The sequence below is a fragment of the Benincasa hispida genome, chromosome 1, assembly GCF_009727055.1.
Source record: "Benincasa hispida cultivar B227 chromosome 1, ASM972705v1, whole genome shotgun sequence".
Lineage (NCBI taxonomy): Eukaryota > Viridiplantae > Streptophyta > Magnoliopsida > Cucurbitales > Cucurbitaceae > Benincasa > Benincasa hispida.
The window spans coordinates 31,743,162-31,760,271 of NC_052349.1; the positions used below are offsets into that span (position 1 = coordinate 31,743,162).

A 17,110-nucleotide genomic window follows, 5' to 3' on the forward strand; every position below is an offset into this window, starting at 1 on the left:
TACAAATACAAGATATAAATTCAAAGCATCGAATTTCTCCGAAAGTATCTGTGACGTCCCGGAAATTTTAAGGTAAAATTCAGTTTGTTTTTTTATTTTATTTTATTTTGGTTTTGAAAATATGTGATAAGTGGTTTGGAGTTTAAATTTAAGTTGGAAGTTGATTGGTTGAGAGGATTAAGAGATTTATTTTTGGAAAGGAAAATGGAATGAAATATGTATTTATTTAATAAATAAATAATTGGGAGAGGGTTTATTAGATTTGTGGGGATTATGGTTTTAAAAAGCTTATTTATATGTTAGGTTGCCTCGGTTTGCATGCAATTGAAAAAAGGAAAATCAATTTCCCTTTCCTTTCTCCTTCGTGAAGCAGACCACCCTCCAACCTTTTCTTCTCTCAGCCGCGCGAGGTCGCCGTCCACGTCGCCACCCGCGAATTCATCAGCGTCGTCATGCCGTTGTGCCAATTGCTCGCTGACGTCGGTCCAGAGCTGCACGCATGTGCCGATCCAGCCTATCCTCCACCGATCTCTCTTAGTTCCGTGCGTCCGTCATGGATCCCAACCGCGCACCCATTTGTCGCCTGCGTAGGTTAGCCGCCACTCAGGTTCTGCCTTCAGTCGACACACGACCTCGAGCTTTCGCTACCATTAGGGTGTGGACGTGGGTCACTTTCTGTTGGTTTTTGGGTGAGTTTTCTTTGAGATTCATCAAGATTTAGGGTTGGTTGTTACTTTGGTGCCCAACAAATTTTATTGGTATGATTTAAGTTATGCCCATGATGTGTTATTGCTCAAATCGGGGTTTCGAGACATTTTTCGACACTATCCAGCAGCTTCGACGGTGAAATTAGGGGCTGCTTTGGCACATTTTGTGGGTAAGGCGGTCGTTCTTGAGTTGTTCTGTTTGGGTTTTAACCCTTGAAATTAAAGGTCACACATGAGGTTAGATTATTGTTTGACATTTGTGAGTAGTTAAGGGTCATCTTCGTATTGGGTAATGATTTGGGGAAGTTTTGAGATAGTTATAGTTGTTTAATTAAGCTTGATAAGGTTCGAATTGATTTTGTTTTAGATAGTAGTGTTTGTTGGGGTTGATGCCCTAAAGTCTCGTCTCCTGTAGTGATATTTACTTCACTTCTTGACTTTGCACATTTGGATGTTCTATTTGCTTTACCACAAACCAATAAACTTTTATGTAACTTAAGTGTGGTGACATACAAGTGGATCATGTCTTAGGTGATAACTAAAATGGTCTGTAGTATAGGGATATAGAAGGGAAATCTTATCCTAACGCTATGGATGTGGCCCGCTTTGTGGAATAGTTACAAGAGTTGTGACTTGTCACAAATGGTCTGATACTGATCATTCGTGTGGGTACATGCGAGCAGGGGTGTCCTATATAAAGAATTTGTATAAGACCTGACCATGAAAAGTTAACGTCTCGTTATATAACACCATTCATGACAGAGACTTCACTTCACATAAGTAACATAATCCTGAGTGAGTTGGGAACTCCTGCCATTGAGGGCGATCCTTTGATTTGCTTGGGTGTGAGTGGCCAGAGCGCTGACTCAAACCTACCACTTTGGGGATTAATCTGATTTGGGAGCTGGGAACTCAGCTACACAAGATGGAGTTCACTTCTTCCCCGAAGCAAGTGTAAGTAGATAGATTGCTCCCTTAAGGGCTGATCTAGGGGCTTGAACGATGTGGCGCCTAACACATTCTCATGGCTTGAGAGGTGTTCACACATAGTCCTCATGGCTTGAGAGGTGTTCACACATAGTAGGACTATGTTGTATTGTTCATTAGAGGAATCAATGCTACTTAAGGAGTAAGATGTAACTACAGGGGCAAAACGGTAAATTGGCACAGCTGTATTTATAAGATCGTATTGATGATTGGTTATATCCAATGGACATAGAATATATTTGTGGTAAGAAGAGTTCAGCTGTCAGTCTTTAGTGGAATGCCTGGTAGTTAACGGATGGTGGATATCGTGGCTAAAGAGTTTAGTCAGTTATTCACATATTGTTGGAGCTTCGAGCCATAGGTTCATAAGGTCCCTTTAGTAGCTTGGATACAAGTTGAGAATCAGTGTTTGGGTCAATTTGAAATGTTTAAATTGACAAGAGTGAGTTCGATTATATATGATATAATTGAATGATATAATTGAACTGTTAATTATATATGATATAATTGACTTTATGTATAAGATATATTAATTTGGAGAAAATTGGATATAAATATGATTTATATCTAGTAGAGGAAAAATAATTTGGTTAATATATGATATTAAACCATAAGTTATGAATATAATGTGATTATATTTATTATTTATTAATTGGACAGTTATGGGATAATTGGCCGACATCTCTTCTGTTTTCGTAACTGATGAGTAAGATGAACATTCATTTTGAGACACTTAAATAGATCACGGTGTGTTACGATTCTAGAAGGTCATCGCTTAGTAAATCAGAGCCTATACGATAGTGCTGTTTACTGAACGATCACTTACACCTGCGCGCATTACTTACTAAATGATCGCTTATCTTTTACTATACGATCGGCGCGCTACTTACTGAACGATCGCTTATCTTTTACTAAACGATCATTTAACGCTCGAGCTTTACTAAACAATCGTATAGACAATCGCTTAGCTTTTCCTACACGATCGTATACTTTACCTAAACAATCAAACATTTTGTCTATACGATAGACGAGTCTTTCTCCCACTTGTTTGATCATTGTATACGATCCCTTTTCCTCCTCCCCTCTACCAAATCCGAACAAAGCCCATCCTTTGGATTCTCACTCCGAGAATACTAAGGGCTTTGAGTGGTTGTGTCGTCCCCATTTCCTTGTGTTCGTGCGAAGCTGTTTGTGTAGATGACTGGGGTGTTGTTGGACGATTACTTACTGGTCTAGCAAGAGCGAGAGGTCGTTCGTGGAGAGAGCAAGATTTCAAGTGAAGAAAAGTCTTCAACTGGTATGTTCTCTCGGTCTCTTATTTATTGATCCTTTAAGGATACCAGTAATTTAGCGTTGTTAATGCATATTTGTATGCTTGAATGTATATGTGGAAATTCTATCACAATGAATTGGAAAGATCCGCTTCCGCTTATAGGTACTCTTGTATAAGAGTTTCTTCAGTGTTTGACTCGAGGTCTTTCAAGGCTAGAAAAGGGGATTAAAGTATTTATACTAGATATTCTTTTATTGCTTTAAGGTAAGTGATTTACTACCAGTTCTCTCTCGCACCCAAGCATGTATTACGTAGGTTCCTATGTTGGTATGAAATATTTTGACATGCCTGTTGGTCAGTTTAAAATTTGAAGCTTACGCTTATGTCATGGAATGTGGATTTTTTGTGTTGTAGCAGTGTTTGATGAATTGACAAATTGTGAACTGTAATGTGATCTTAGCATGATTTAAAACCTTGATTGTATGCTTATGTCTACATGAGACTGCAGTGACTGTTAGTACTTCCATCAGGCTATACACATTGCATGTTGTGAGCCTTCGGGCCCACACCTTATGCTTATGTACAGTGTTTCCTAGGGAACACCATTTATGTTTGTGATTTTGCCCTCCGGGGCCACTAATTATGAAAGCATGCCTTCGGGTTCGCCCCTTATGCTTATGTTTATGCCTAAGCCTACGTCTACGATGCCATTATGTACTTGCATCCCGATGAGAAGGCTAACAGATCACTGAGTGGGCCCTATAGTGGATCGCTTACTGAGTATACTTGTATTCTCATCCTTTTCCTTTCATGTTTTTCAGGTAAAGATAAAGATAGACTAATGAATGACAAGAGGGATCTATGACCTGGCCATTTGGACGAGTTATTACTTTCATACTTAGGTTTCATTCACTAGAATCTGGTTTAGGAGTCAGGCGTTTTAAAAACCTATGAATATTCCTTAATTTAATTTAATAATTTATTTAATTGCTATTTATTTTAAAGGTGGGTCAATGGTACCCGAACGATATTTTCAGGATTTTTTTTATTTGAGCTTTGTTTAATGAAATAAAAATTTTATTTCTTTTATTTAATTATTCTTCGAGAAATATGTTGCCAAGTCTATGTATACACAGAGTAGCGTCCTAGAAACATAATAGAAATTTGGGTCGTTAGAGTCTCGTCGAACAACCACCATCATTACTAAATTTTAAAATGTATGTTATAAGCTTATATGAAATGACATTTTAGGGCTCGTTTGATAATATTCCTGTTTCTTATTTTCTGTTTCTAATTTTTTAAGAAACATACTTATTTGATAATCATTTTCGTACCTTATTTCTAAATTTTAAGAAACGTTTCTTATAATTTGGTTTGTTCAGGTGTATGCAATATGATGCAAGTAGTTTATGTTGGTTTGTTCCAATCCCACATGAGGCAAAAGGTTACATTTTTTTAACTTTTTAATTTCTTAATTTTATAATATATTTATATTTTTTTTAACTTTTTAATTTCTTAATTTTATAATATATTTATATTTGTGTAATTTTTAATTTTAGAATTTACAATATCTAGATTTATATATCATTTTAATTTCTAATACGTATATTTTAAATAGTTTTTGAATTTTGAATTTCAATTGCAATATGATGTTTATATATTATTTTCTTTCTAAATTTTAATCTTTAGTAGATTTAAAACTAGTTAAAATTTTACTATATATAAATGTGTGAACAAATTTTATATATTTGTTCATACATTTATTTAGCTTGACTTTAATATTTTACAACCACGACATGTATATAATAATATAATTGAGTTGGATTTAAGTCAATATCATTTAAGATAAATGACTTGAGTAAGAAACAATTGTATTAGTGAAAAATAATATTTCAATTCAAATGCAAATGACTTTTTTTTTCTTTGAAAAGAATGTAAGTGATTTGAATGGGAAACAATTGTATTAGTCATAAATAATATTTCAAATCAAGTGTGTATGTTTTATAATTATTTTTTATATTTTAATGCATGCACATAATCAAATTATATTTAAACTATAAAATAAAGACAAGAGAAAAAAATACAAGAAACAAAAAAACAAAAATGAGTTGTCGCCACGTATCTGAGACGACATGGAGCAACCTACGTCCTCTAAAAAGGTTAATTTAAAAAAAATGAGTCATCACCAATTTTTTTTTTACGGTGTGATTGGACACCGTAATAAAGTGAACAATTTGTTTAATAAAAATCAATAAAAATGGTATTTGAGAAACTAGAGTTGGGTTCGGAAGTTATTTGTGTATGGGAAGGTATTAACACTCCACAACACTCATTTAAAAAAGTTGTAATCAAATTTTAATTCTTGAAATGAAGATATTATTTAAAGAAATTTATTTTTGATCGTAGGATTTTTTTTTTAAGGAAAACAGTCTTAAAAACAAAGTTATTAGAAAAAATTGATTAGGAAACTTTTTGAAATAATATATTAACTTTTTAACATATTTCCCAAAATGAACAAATACCGTTCTGAGGTAATAAAACTAACATAACATGGAAAATAATGTGTGCTTTTTCATTTGATATGTTATTCACATATGTCATGTCTGGTTGGAAAGGATTGACCAATGATTTTCGCATACTCCTTGAATGTATAAGAAATTCTCAGAATAAATTTCCTATGCTTAAAAGAGGTATATAATTATGTGTTTTTAATATTTTAATTCAATATTTGAATTATTAATAAGTTTTGATATGATTTATATTATGCAGATAAGTACTATCTTAACGATTTAGGATACTTAGATATGCCTGGATTTTTAGCACCATTCTGCAGTCAAAGATACTATTTACGAGATTTTAGAGAAAGGAGACAACATCGTCGAGGCAGGTAAGAAGTTCTTAACTACCTACATTCTTTACTATGAAATGTTATTGAATGTTGTTTTGGCGTGTTGAAGGCTCAATTCCCTATTTTTAAACAAATGCCTCTGTTGGGCTAAATCCGTCTTTCAGGCTCAAATGAAAAGGAGTCTGGTCCACGAAGGAGATTGGTAGAATGCAAGGCTCTCCTGAGGCCAAGAAGTTCAACTAAGATGTCACCATGTCGTTGATTCCACTAACTCGATCCGAAGAGAGTAATTGCACTCTGAGCAAAAACTCTTCAGATAAACAAAATTCATTTTCTCTCTCTCTCAGCTCGTTTACAGAAACTCTTTTTCTCTCTAAGTTCTTTATTTCTTTTTTAAATTCGTACACAGTAAAGAAGAGAATCAAGCATACAAATAGATAAAAGTGGAAGAGGAAGAAGAGAGCAACAAAAGCAAGCATGTACGTAGTTCGGCAAGGTGATGCCTACATCCACAGGAAGGGAGATAATTCATTTATTGAAGACTACAGAGATAAGTTTTATCTTTCTTTACAGATCTTGTACAAAAACAGAGGTGTAAAACTCTTGAAGATTTTGAATGTAACATATATATATGATTACAAGTTTGTTATGAAATCTGTCAAAGAAGGAGAAAAATAGTTATTGAGCTGTTGAGATTATTTTCTTCAAATCTCCATCTTAATCTCAACTATGTAGACTTCTTCCTTCTAGATCTGACCATTATTTACTCTTTTTCAGGTAACATGAAGTCGATCTATTCAAGGCACTTAATGAGCTTGAGCTTCGAGAGAGGTTTGGTAAGTATGTCAGTTGCATTCTCCGAGGTATGGACCTTTAATACTTCGATTTGTCCTGGTTCAATCTTGTTTCTTACAAAATGAAATTTTATGTCTATATGTTTGTTCTTGAATGGTATTGTGGGTTTTTGGAAAGATGGATAGCACTTTGGTTATCACAGTAGATCTTAACTACAGTTTGTTTGATGCCAAAGTCTTCCATCAAACCCTTTAACCACAATGCTTCTTTTATATCTTCTGAAAGTACCATGTACTCTACTTCAGTAGTTGATAGGGTTGTAATTGATTGTAGATTAGGTCCATATAGGAAGAGACCCTGTCAGTGACCTTCTTTTATCTTGGTCCCCTGCAAAATCTGAATTAACAAACCCATATAGCTCAAGTTATGTCTCTTTAACACTCTAGTAGATTAGCTTAGAATATTTAGACCAGATTATATACCTAAGTATCCATTTGGTAGTTTCCCAATGTATTCTTCCAGGGTTTAACATGTATCTACTAACTAAACTTGCACAATAGGATAAATCAGGCCTAGTAGAGATCATGAGATACATCAAGCTACCTATTGCCTGATTATAAAGAACCAATTACATCTGATTTAGGTGTTTCAGGTCAATTTCCTTAGGTGAATTAGCTGAGGATAGTTTAAAATGTTGAGCAACAGGTATAGTTGCAGGTTTAGCGTTAGACATGTTGAATCTTCTGATGATTTTCTCACAGTAATTGGTTTGACTAATGCTAAGTGTAGAGGAACCCCAGTTTCTGTCAATTTCAATCCCAAGGATCTTCTTAGACTGAGCCATATCCTTCATATCAAACTCTCTCTTTAGGAGATTTTTGACATAACTTAAATCTTCTTTAGAACTCCCAGCTAGCAATATATCATGCACATAGAGAAGTAAGTACACCTTGTTCCTATAGGTAGTTGAGTTCACATAGGTGCAAATGTCATAGGTGCTTTTCTGAAACCCAATACCCTCAATGTAGTCATTGAATCTTCTGTACTAGCATCTAGGAGACTGCTTAAGACCATAGATGGACTTATTCAAAAGACAATAGAGGTCTTCTTTTCCCTTTTCTTTAAAACCCTTTGGTTGAACCATGTAAATGACCTCATCTAAATAGCCATGTAGGAAAACTATTTTTACATCTAGTTGGCTAATTCAAGGTTGTATTGAGCAACTAAGGATAACAAGAGTCTAATTGAGGTTTGCTTTACTACAGGTGAAAAAATATCAAAGTAGTCAATGCCTTCCCTCTGTGTAAATCCTTTAGCCACTAATCTTGCCTTATATCTGAGCTTTTCTTTTTTAGAAGTGCCCTCCTTCAATTTATAGATCCATTTAGATGTTATTGGCTTCCATCCTTTAGGAAGAGGAGCTCAGGTCCAAGTATTATTAACACTTAGTGATTGCATTTCTTTACATATAGCTTCAATCCAATTCCTAGCATCAGGGCAGCTTACTGCCTCTTCAAAGTTAGCTGGTTCTTGGTCATTTAGAGCTATAGTTGCATTTAAAACTAGGTTCATATAGTTTATTTCAGTATACCTAGCTGGAGGAACAATCACCCTTCTTTGTCTATTCCTTGCTAATGAGTATTGACTTAAATCAGGTTGAGCTTTAGTATTTTCTATCAACTGTCCTATAGTTTCCTCTTCCTCTTCTGAATTATTAAGAGGATCATGACTAGTGGACTTATCTTTAGGAGCCTTCACCTCAATTCTAATAGGACTCTTAGGTATCTCAATTGTAGTCTTCTCTTTCTGTATAAACATTTATTTTTCTTTAAAAGTGACATTCCTGCTGACCACAAATCTTTTCTCAGTAGAATTCCACATTTTAAAGCCCTTTACACCTTCAGTGAACCCAACAAATAGATATTTCACAACCCTAGACTTAAGTTTTCCCTGATTTTGATGTATGTATCCAATATATCCAAATACCCTTAGGTTGTGTAGATTAGGAGGATGATTGGACCATTTTTCTTCAAGAGTTAAGAAGTTTAGGGATGTATGTAGGGACCTATTTAAGGTGTACACTGTATACCTTGCAGCCTCAGCCCAGTACTTTTCACTAAGAATGGCATCTGAGAGTAAACATCTGACCCTTTCCATAATATTCCTGTTAAGTCTCTCAGCTACCCATTCTATTGGGGTGTATATTTGACTCTCCTGTGCCTAGTTATGTCTGTTTCTTTACAAAATTTATTGAATTCTTCACTAGAAAATTCCAGCCCATTATCTGTTCTTAGGTATTTAATTTCCTTAGAGGTTTGCTTCTCAATTATGAGTTTCCATTTTTTAAATTTGTCAAACACTTGGTCTTTTGATTTAAGAAAGAAAGCCCAACTTTTCCTTGAGAAGTCATCTATAAAGGAAAGTAAGTACCTCGAGCCACTTAGGCTAGGTGTTGAGGTTGGTCCCTATGGATCTGAGTAGATGTAGTCACGAATTGCCTTTGTTGAATGTTGTGCTTTGGTAAGGCTATGTTTGGTTGCTTTCCCCAAAACACAATGTTCATAAAAGGTTAGCTTGTCTAAAATTCCCTTGGGTAGAATTCCCTATTTAGATAAAACTTCCAACCCTTTAGCACTTATGTGAGACAGCCTTTTGTGCCACATGTCAGCTTCTGTCATATCATTTGTTGTGGTAACATATGCCCCTGTCATCATCTCAACCCCTCTGACCATAAACAAGTCATTAACTTTCTCTCCAACAAGGACCACCTTTGAATCTTTTACAACCTTAAGAATTCTACCCTTACCCCTGTACTCACACCCAACTGCATCAAGCATTCCTAGGGAGATTAAGTTTCTCTTTAGAAGTGGAACATGTCTCACATTATGAGTAGTTTGACAGTCCCATCCTTGAGTTTAATAGAGACAGATCAAATACCTTCAATTTTACAGCCTTGGTTATTCCCCATGTAAACCATTTCTCCAACAATTTCTTTGTAGGTATTAAACCAGGGTCTCATAGGTGTCATGTGATAGGTGCATCCTGAATCCAAGACCCAATAATGTTTCCCAAGGGGGTTAACATAATTGGCCTTGTCAAGTGTTGAGGCTAGTGCATCAAAGTAGATGTAGGAGCTTTCTACAACAGAGGCTTCTGGCTGCTTGCCTTTGGGCTCTTTTTATTTTTCCTGATTCTTTCTCTTGAGAATGAAGCAATCTTTATCAAATGCCCCTTCTTTTTGCAATATTTTCATTTAACTTTTTGTTTTGGCTTGTTTTCTTCTGAATGCTGCTGTTTTCTGTCTTTTGACTGATTTGGTTTGAAGTTTCCCTTCACAAACAACCCTTCACCACTTGGTTGCTCCTTTTTCTCAAGTTCCTTTATTCTTAGGGCAGATATGATTGCATCTGCAGATATACTATCCCTTCCATACTTCAATGCATTTTTTATTTCCTTATAGGATTCTGGTAAGAAATTTAGAAGTACGTATGCCTTATTCTCATCTCCTATTTTCTCCCCGAGATTCTTAAATTCAGCAACAATTCTTTTGAACTCATCTAGATTATCAGAAAATGATTTTGATGAATCCATTTTAAAGGTGAAAAATCTTTCCCTAAAGTACATTTTATTAGGAAGATCTTTAGTGGCATATAAGTCTTCTAGTTTTGTCCAAATCCTATAGGTTGTCTCTTGAGCATTGACTTGCCTTAAAACATTATCACTAAGGTTTAGGACTAACGTACCATAAGCTGCCAGCTCCCAGTCTTCATTTTCTTAAGCTGTCACATGTTTAGGAGAGTGGATGGATCAAGAAGGGCCTTGTGAGCCTTATACTGACCAAGGATGGCTTTAATTTTGGCCTTCCAAAGGCCAAAATCTTCTTTTCCATCAAATTTCTCTACTTCAAATCTTTCTACTGCCATTTTGGAGTGAATCTTGAATTTTGATTCTTCAAGAACTGAAATCTTTGAATGTCTTTGTTCTTGTTGGGCTAAATCTGTCTTTCAGGCCCAAATGAAAAGGAGTCTGGTCCACGAAGGAGATTGGTAGAATGCAAGGTTCTCCTGAGGCCACGAAGTTAAGCTAAGATGTCATCACATGGTTGATTCCACTACCTCGATCAGATGAGAGTAATTGCACTCTAAGCAAAAACTCTTCAGGTATACAAAATTCCTTTTCTCTCTCTCAGCTCATTTACAAAAACTCTTTTTCCCTCTAAGTTCTTGATTTCTTTGTGAAATCTGTACATAATGAAAAAGATAATCAAGCATGCAAATCGATAAAGAGGAAGAGGAAGAAGAGAGCAACACAAACATGTACGTGGTTTGGCAAGGTGATGCCTACATCCATGTGAAGAGAGATAATTCCTTTATTGAAGACTATAGAGATAAGTTTTATCTTTCTTTACAGATCTTGTACAAAAACAGAGGTGTAAAGCTCCTGAAGATTTTGAAAGTAACCTATATATATATATATGATTACAAGTCTGTTAAAGAAGGAAAAAATAGTCGTTGAGTTATTGAGATTATTTTCTTCAGTGTCCTTACCCAATCAATACACAGAAATATATACCAAGTGCATGTTGCACGATTCACAATTTTATTCGATTGTGATCGGCAAGATGATCTATTTAATGACTTTAGCATTGAATCAATGATTGTTGAAGATACAGAGAGTTTGCAAGACAATTTGCATAATAGTATAGTTGAGTTAGATGTTAGTCGAAATCATTTAAGACAAATGACTCAAGTTAGAGATGACATTGCCGATCAAATTTGGATAATATATGAAGGATAGGATACAACTTTGTTATTGTATTTAGTTGTCATCGAGACTTACTTGTATTAGATGATATAAACTTTGTTATCGTATTTAGTTGTCATCGAGACTTACTTGTATTAGATGATATAAACTTTTGATAATATTTTTTCTATATTTAATGTATGACATATTTTTCTTTTTTATATTATATTGAAAAAAAAAGACAAGGATAATAAACAATGAAAAAAAAGAAACATGAAAAAAGAAATGATTATCAAACATGTTTCTATTTTTGTTTCTTTTCTTCAAGAACTAGGAAACATGAATAGTTATCAAACACATTCATGTTTCTTGTTCTACAAAAAAGGAAACAGAGAATAGGAAATAAAAACGTTATCAAATGGATCCTTAATAGTCGGCATATTCAGACTACCTAAGAGAAGTAACTTTATCAATTCCTTCATCAATTTCTAATAAAGTTTGCATAAATTTCTTTATCATTAGTCAAATTTAACATTCACTTGCGACAAAAAGTGTTACTAAAAAATGTTAAAAATTATAAAATTTTTAAAAATACTAACAAAATTGAAAACAAATATATATTTAAATATGAATGGATAAGAATAAGTAAGTAGTACAAAGCCAAACACCCTTCAAACTCTAATTCTACACAGCATAAAATATCTAAACAATAACATGATTATTTAAAGAATGAGAAATTGTTTACATTTTAATCTTTAAAAAATCAATTAAAAGAGTAAAATAAAGGTTATAAAGAACAGAACATATTTTTTATTATTTTTTTACATGGCAAGGCAACTCTTATACAATGTAAGGTTAAGAAATGGCATTGAACCACTCATTCAAAAGATCCCTCCCCCACTTAAGTTTTGTTTTTATTATTATTGTTGTTGTTATTATTTGACAAAGTTTTTGTCATTCCTCTCTCTCATGTACTTGAATATTTATCCATTTATTTTTGTCACAATTCATAATCTATTTTTGTTAAATTACCATTTTAGTGCTATAGACTTTGGTCAATATAGTTTAAAGTATCTAATAAGTGTCGATTTTGTATTTTTAATTTTATATTCAATAGGACTTTGATGTATTTAATTTTTTTTAAAATTAATTAATTAATTAGATAATGAAATGGACTACTTTCAACTTCTTTATCTCATAGGTCCATGAATTTTTAAAAATGTTAAAAAGGTAAAAAAAAAACTATTGAACACATTATTGAATAGGTTGATGACATATTAGGAAGTACAAATACTTCTAATTGTGTAGAGAATCGGTATCAGATATGGTTACGATATGAATACGTCGGTAGATACGTGTCTGATACGTGATTTGAAATATCTGATTATTTTTATTTTTCAGATATGCGTATCTGCTTCCAGATAACGTGGGTCATTTTTTTTTTTCAAATTAAGCCCAACCACTAAAAAAGCTCAGCCCACAACCCATTTTATTTTAGTGCATGTTTAAAAGTGATTTTAAAATCATCAAAAAACACTTTTTTTTTCATTTTTAAAATCACTTGAAAACACACTTTTAATTATTCAAAATTAATTTAGTTTTCAATTTTACATTTTTAAATGCAATTTTCATATCGTTAAAATTAGTTTTGAAGGATTAAAGATGTTTCATGGTAATTTTGAAAATAAAAAAGTGATTTCAACCATTTTAAAATCGCTTCCAAACATAAAAATCCACTTAAATTGAACAATTCAAAACAAAATAAATTAAAAATGATAAAAACGTAACAAATTGAAAAAAAACCCGAAATGTGATTAAATCTTTATTCTTCCCTTCTTTCTCACTATTTAAATCATGATTCACACCTCCATCGTCCTCAACTTCATTCTTCAATCTTCATCTACTACTTCTTTCTTACCGTCTACTCTAGTCACTCAACAATCACTCAACGTTACTGGATTTTTTTTTCAAGTTTTCACTCTCCTCTTGAATCTACTTTAATCTAACTTAAGATAAGTATTATAGCAATTAATTAGACATTATATATATATATATATATATATATATATACGTATCTTAGTTTTTTAGAAATTAGCGTATCGCCGTATCGTATCGTATCCGTATCATGTATCTGTATCTATGTATGTGCTTCTTAGATGGCATATGTCTAAACTAATTAATTTATGCTTATGTAGATATGATAAAGATGTTTGGAGAGATTTAACCAAGTTATACAAATTTTAATAAAATTATCAGTTCAAACATAATTTAGTAGATAAAACATGAAACATCGACAAAACTAACCTATTTCAATTTAGTATTCCGAAAATGGGCCTTTTTTTTTCCTTAAGAAAAACGTGTTTTTAGGTCCCTTCACCGATGAAGATGATGTCTACAAGGGTGTGAAAATACTCATACCCGTCGCACTTCTCCATCAATTTTTTCCACCAACTTCTCTTTAATTTTTCACCCATAGTTTCATCAAACTCCTATAATTTTTTTTTCACGAACCTCGTTTTTTTTTTCTAATCTTTCCCACATTTTATTCTTTTTCTTTTTCCAAATTGAAGTTGTTCCTTTTATTTTCTCTCACAAAATTAAACGAATCATTGGTTTAATTGAATAACTAAAGAAAATATCTCAACCTTTCTCTTCGTCTCAGGTAATGGTTTAATCCTACAGCACGTCCTTGGACAATGCTCAAGGCTATGCTGATTCTTTGGCCACTGACGTTTCAAAGATCAAGTTCGAAGATGATGAAGCTTATGAAATGACTATCCTTTCTTTCCTTTTGGTGTGAATGCGTGAAAGCAAAAGGAAAAGGTGTAGGTTGGCCTGGCTTTGGCTTGCTCTGGTCATTATGGCGATTGATGCCTATACATTCAATCGCTATAAGTAAGAGAATGTACCCATTCAATTTCATGTTTTATTCAAAACTCGAATTACGTACGTAAGTGACAGATGTCAAAGCATAGGTGATGATTCTCTTTCTAAAAGTGATCTCTAATAATGAGTCAGATCGCACCAATATCAATCCATTTTATTCTATTTATTCCAAGGCAAGGGTTCAACAATCCCTTAGTCAAAATCAAGGAACTATTCGTACGTTGTTGAATAGGAATAAAGAATGCCAATCTTTTCGAATTTTGTCAGCGGATCCCGATGGAAAAGAATCAATTTCAAAAGATCTTCTCTATTCTTTTACATTTTTCTGGATAAGCGAATCAAGTGATTTTTTCATGTTTTTCATCAAGAGGTACATAAACACATTCTTAATACATTGTTGTTGTGCCTAAAATATTCTTTAAAAAGTTATTTAAGTTTTTTCTTTGCTAAAATATATATCAAACTCATTTAAAGATAAAAAATCTCAATCATCTCAATTTGTAAGTGACAATCAAGAAAAGCATAAAACAATTAATAGTAAAAAAGTCGACACAGAGATTTACGTGGTTCAGTAATAATGTGTTAGCTATGACCAATGACAAAAGAAGAGAAAAAGAAGAGAATAATTTTATTATTAGAGAAGAATATCATATAACAAATTATTGAGGTGTTTCCATCTTAGTTCCTTCCCACTTTCCTGACATGGGAAAAGGTGTGTATAATACTTGTTTATGTATCCATTGTGCCAAAGAGTAGTAGCCAGCGACTTAGGTCATTTCCCCATTCATATAACCCTAATCTGTATATGCCCTCCACATCCTTCCTATATAACCAAAGTTAAAATATGGCCTCCACATCTTTCCTGTTTAACCAAGTACAAGATGTGCCCACCATATATCATTTATTATGACAAAGGACAAAGTATACTACCATCACTTTCTTCCTTGTTAATAATGCACATAGACCATAATTTGGGGGAGATGAGAGATGACGAGGTTAAAGTAGATGATAATGATGAGTTGAATAGATATGAGGAGCATAAGGGATGTTATGAAATCGAAAAGTAAAGAATACAGAAAAATGTAAAAGAATAGAGAAGATCGGACATACAGATTTACGTGGTTCACTAACAGCAATGTTAGCTACGTCCACGAGATAGAGGGTGAACGATTTTATTAGAGAAAATGTTATGGAATGCTGAATGAATAAGTTTATATAGCACACTCTAGGGTCATAATCGTAAATAACCATAAATAAACAAATATGATAAAAATGGATTCAACTAAGGTTTCAAGGACATTAGCCCTGAACCCCCACCAGGGTGCACTATGTCATGGTCATGCTTGTCTAGGGCCTGTTGCCCATGGCCGCATGCCTGATCCAACCCCCTTCTAGCATACTTTCATATCATGTATTGTATTAGCTTAATTAGCTTGCTTTCTTTACATTTTCATTGTAAGTGACCACTCGCCCTTTTGCATATGCAAGGGTGCCAGTTGGCTTTTTGTTCAGAATGCACTATATGGGGATAAGACTAATCATCACTTCCCCATACCCGGAATAGTACTTTATAAAGCTGTTGTTGTTGCTTATTGCTTTCTAGTCTACTACAATCTTTCTTTCTTTATTCACACTCACAAAAACTGCTTACGAAAACCTTTTCTCCAAACCGGTTTTCTAAAATCGTTTTCCCTAAAACGGGGGTGGAGGTTGCGAGAGGCACTCGGTGTGCCACCGGCAGTCCGTATTCGAATTGGCTGACTTGTTCGTGAGTGGGAACAAGTGCCGCACAATCGCTAAGAGAAGCTTCCAAAAGAGCGATTATGACACACTACACCTAGACCTTGACTCGCTAACCAATCAACGAGAACCTTGTACTAAGTAGTTCGAAGTGCTAAATAACAGATTTAAGACATTCCAATAAGGGAGATGAAAATGATGAGCCTTGGTAAGATAAAGATCACGAGCCCAAGGAAGATGGAGCTCATGCATTTGAGGTTTCGCATGCAACTGCACTTTGTCAAGTCCTGCAATGCCATTGGATGGCAACTTCTTCAGGTAACTTCAATCATCATGTCCAGTCAGTCTTCTTGTTAAAACGACGTAAAAGTTGGAAACATCTGTGAGCAACAAAGACTTATCTACGAGATTCTTTGGTTGGATGAAGAGTAACTTCATGTTTAGGGTTAAAAAGTTGAAAAATGGTCTTTACATTGTTGCATGTCTCAAGGATGTATACAAATAGAGAATTCAAGCGGTAAAATTGAAGGGGTGTGATTTATTCAATATTTCAAAATACTTTAACATTCATACATTTATACTTTCTTAAGATTTTTTATTATCTTCTGGAAGATTATATCCTCATTACAAAAGGACTCCCCGTTGTCAATTATATTCAACTTGACATTATTGATAAGTTGTCTCAGAAAGTAAAAGATGGACATCTTAACTTCATCCTCTTCATTCAAAATCTCTAGCCTAGGATATAAATTCTCTAGGTCCTCACATTTCATACTTATATCGTTATCCAAATATGTTGCTCTAAGTCTATTTTCCACAACATTGATCTTAATTGGTTTAATTGCATGTGTTAAGACTCGTGATAAGGTAAAATTCTATCTTACCAAATAAGACCTTCTTATCAAACAGTTTAAAATAAATTACATTTTCGAAACAATTGGCCATTAATATTATAGACATATCAAACAAAGGTTCATAGACGATCTATCTAAACATTTCCATTTGGGTTGGGTTTAGTTTGAACTTTATACTTTTTATGGTTTTACCTAGGTGGGAACAATATGTCAATGCTTAGGGTGAAATTAGGAAATTTGTGACATTTCAAGAAGTGCAAAAGTTGGACCTAATGGA

At 33.8% G+C, this 17,110-nt stretch overlaps 1 long non-coding RNA gene across 4 annotated transcripts; it reads left to right on the forward strand.

The window, feature by feature from the left end:
- The first annotated feature begins 339 nt into the window (after positions 1-339).
- On the forward strand, positions 340-11,324 carry LOC120073817. Of its 4 annotated transcripts, XR_005480819.1 has the most exons (7): positions 340-689; positions 4,350-4,411; positions 5,737-5,854; positions 5,980-6,101; positions 6,225-6,678; positions 10,619-10,770; positions 10,870-11,324. It is a non-coding gene; the product is annotated as an uncharacterized LOC120073817 (long non-coding RNA). The 4 variants fall into 4 exon arrangements; XR_005480818.1 differs by having other exon boundaries at positions 5,980-6,678; XR_005480820.1 differs by having other exon boundaries at positions 5,980-6,651.
- Positions 11,325-17,110: the final 5,786 nt, after the last annotated feature.